The sequence below is a fragment of the Cyprinus carpio genome, chromosome B19 (assembly GCF_018340385.1).
Source record: "Cyprinus carpio isolate SPL01 chromosome B19, ASM1834038v1, whole genome shotgun sequence".
Lineage (NCBI taxonomy): Eukaryota > Metazoa > Chordata > Actinopteri > Cypriniformes > Cyprinidae > Cyprinus > Cyprinus carpio.
The window spans coordinates 27827457-27831359 of NC_056615.1; positions in this window are offsets into that span (position 1 = coordinate 27827457).

Genomic DNA, 3903 nt, shown 5'->3' on the forward strand with positions numbered 1-3903 from the left:
ATAAGAGGTAAAAAATAATATAAATACTGTTCAGTTTCTTGCACAGACTGATCGTTTCGTGGCTTTACACATCAATGTATTGTCACAAGACCAACCCGCCGTTTGTTTCAGTGTTGAAATAAATACTATTTGGCTTGCTACCAAGGCAGATAGACTAATTAACTAGCTAACGTCAACTATTTAGTACAATAATTAAATTTAGCTGGCATCAAGTCTATACTTTTAAGCCTCCTGCCATTGTTTACATTTGTTTAAAACCACGACATTTAAAAAACAGTGTGTGTGAGAGACTCGCACTCTCTCTTTCCTTATGTGTATGTGCATACATCCTCATACCTCACCAAGGAAACTGAAAAAAAAATGCATACAAAAAACCATTCCTGCATCATAACTTGGACTGAAAGAGGAATGTGTAGAAAATGGGCATGCCTCCAAAAACCTTGTTGAGCTGCAGGTTAAATGACTGCATTTTTAAATGATTGATTGATTTATTATTATTTATTTTTTATAGAGATTATGTTTTAATTTATGCTTTCGATTATTGAGCTGCAGGGTTAGGTTAAGTTGCAGGCTTAGGTTAAGTGACTATTATTTTCCATTTAGAAGGATTTTTGTTGACCTGCAGGTTTAGGCTCACTTATGTGAGTGCACATAATTTAATTAAAAATAATTATATTATTTGTTTTAATTATTTGGCCTGACATATTTACTGTTTCGAAATGTTCTATCTTTCTTAAAAATCAAATGTATTGTTTTCATTGGGGGAATTTTTTGTTTTTACCAGACATTTAAAAATAACATATTTTAGTCTCAATACCGTGATACCGTGATATTTATTTATTATAATTTTTTTTCTAAGGTTTAATTTCTAATCTAAGGTTATCATACCATCAGAATCTAATACCGGCCCATACCTAATCTGGAACATAGATAAATACATACTTATATACAGTAGGTAGATGCCATCCTGGAGCAGTCAACATGTCATCACTCACAGTACAAATCAATGATATTTTCCAAGATGCCACAACATTGCACAGCATCTCCTTGTAAAAAATTCTAAAATTTTAATTCCTGAAGAAATAGGATGGTATAGTGTTGATTTGTGTTTTTAAAATGTATTACTGTAACTCAATTTTACAGGTTTTTTAACTATGGTAACTTTTTAACGTTGTGCTAGTTAACAGTTACATCTTGTTTTATTGTGTTAGTTTAGTGATATAATCTGCTGAAGTATATTACAGACACAGATATTCATACATGCATATAACTACCCTTGAGTGTTCACAGACCAGCTTTGACTGTTCCAATATGTTGGATTATATAGTACCCCACAGAAACAGCTGCTAATAAAGGCATCTACAGAAACAAATGATTGTCTGGAATGTCATTCAAAGTCAGACATTTGACGCTGAAATCAAGACAGATCGATTAACCCCTGAGCTCAGTGAGTCATATGAGCCAATGAGCATAGCATAGAGCTACCTTATGTTAAGTGTAAAATAAAATTTTAACATTAGACATTAAGTTTACATAATGATTCCTGAATGTTTGCTTTTCATCAGCTGTTTTTAAAGCGTAGGGCAGCATTATGTTATTTTTGCCATAATCAACACAAAAACACAGACTGCACTCATTGTGTCATGACAACATAATTTGGTCAACGTGTGAAAGTGGCGTGTGATTAACTGGAGCTCACTGAGTTCTGAAGTGGGACATTTCAACCGAGACATTCCTGCGTACAACCTCATCTTGTACGTAGCATTAATGCTTAAAAATGTAACAGGCTATTTATTTTCAAACATTTGTTTACAAATTTTAAATCATAATTTAATTTTTGACTAAAACGTGCTCTAGATATGGACTGAAAATGCTCTGATTATTATTGCTGTTTTGCACTTTAATCTGTTTGAAACATTTGTGTACACTGTAAATAATTGTTGTTGTTTTCACAGTATATTTCTGTATTCTCAACAGTTCCCTGCTGTACAATTTGCATACAGTATTAGTGTGAATTTAGTTGTTTTTCACTGTATGTATATGTATTCTCAGCAGAAAAAAAGGCTAATTAAATCTGTTATTAGTGAAACATTTAAGTTGTTTAACTTAATTTAATACCTTGATAAAAGCTTCAGCAATTATTATGATAAGAAATTCTGATATCATCACATCCCTAGCTATGATGTTTGAAAAATGTGCTTCCTGCAATATTAACTGAATATATGTATTGTATAATATATATTGTATATTGTATTACAATATATATTATACAATTAAAATCCATAATAGTCTGAAGTAGAGACACATTTCTGAAAATAATGACCAAAGAAACTGGCCTTTCGTTTTCAGTCTGTTTTTTTTAAAGGTACACACAACACTGATGTGACTCGCAGAGGTGGAAAGTAACGAATTACATTTACTCGCGTTACTGTAACTGAGTAGCTTTTTGTGTACTTCTACTTTTTAAAGTATTTTTTTAAATCTGTAATTTTACTTTTACTTAAGTATATTTGGTTTTAAGTATTGTACTTCGCTACATTTTAAAACACATTAATTACTGAGTAAAGAAAAAAAACTCCCTGGAATCTACTGCAGTAGGCTAAATAATGGGCAGGAGAGCAAACAAAACCCCCTCGTATTCTGCTGAAATTGAACTCAAAGGAAATGAAGTGAACCCCTGGCCATATTTAAGCTCTATTATGCAGTGTAAGCTGTGCTTGCCTAGGGACACCAAACTAGCAGCCTATAAAATCTCGACAAGACATCAACCCTTCACAAGCATGTAGAGATAAGGTAAATACCTGCATCGCTGCATTGGTGGTTAAAATAAAGCTTTGACAGTTTAGCTAAAGGTTTTGCACAAATTAACCAAAAAGACAGTGGTGCAGGGTGTGCATTATATATCGTCTGTAATAATATCATAATTGTTGTTTTAACGATATGCGATTTGACATTATCAGTATTTTGCCAAAAACCAAACATAACACTCCTACAGAGTGCTGTGAAATCTAGATTAGACTTGTGCGTGCACCCATTTAGAGTGTGTTCTTTCATTGTGTGATACAGTCTGTTAAAATGCATCTAGAACGATCACAAAAACAAATAGAAGATATAGGGACCGAAAATGTATATATTTACATCATTTTGTATAGTAAATCAATACCACACAAAGAGTGCCATTTTTTCCTCCAAAAATCAGCACGATTACATACAGATATTTACAGCAGTTTAATACCCAGCCAACATGTATATGTGGGACCCACATGGTTTATGCTGGGTCTACATGGGTACCAAGTAGGGCTGTGTATTGCCAAGAATCTGGCGATACAGGGGTTGCCATACAATAAGTTGCGATACAGTCAGCAAGGCGATATATTGGGATATTTCTTATTTTAGGAATAGGATATATTTTTAGGAAAGCTGTCATTAAGAACACAATTCAATTCAAGTTTATTTGTATAGTGCTTTTTACAATACAAATCGTTGCAAAGCAACTTTACAGAAAAGTTTCTACAATATTTAGTAGTCACTTATCAGTGGTGACTGTCAGTTTATGTACATATGGCAGAAATGCATTGAAAAATCAATTAAAGACGTAAACAAACATATGATGAACACCATTAACAGCGATTATATTATATGATGCAATCAAACTTATAGAAAAATTTGGTAGTTCTGTATGTTGTAAGAACACACCACCATATGCAAACCTTAGCAATAAGTAAATAAAAAATTATTTAACCAGAACACAGTGGGATCTGCATTTGCAATAATCAGTCCATGTAACATTCACCGTTATTGAACCAATTTTTGTGCAGTACGAGTAAAGGGTGGGGGTGTTGGGAGTTAAAGTGCTTGCATGATCCTTTAGTTAAATGTATAATACGTATAAAATGTATTTTA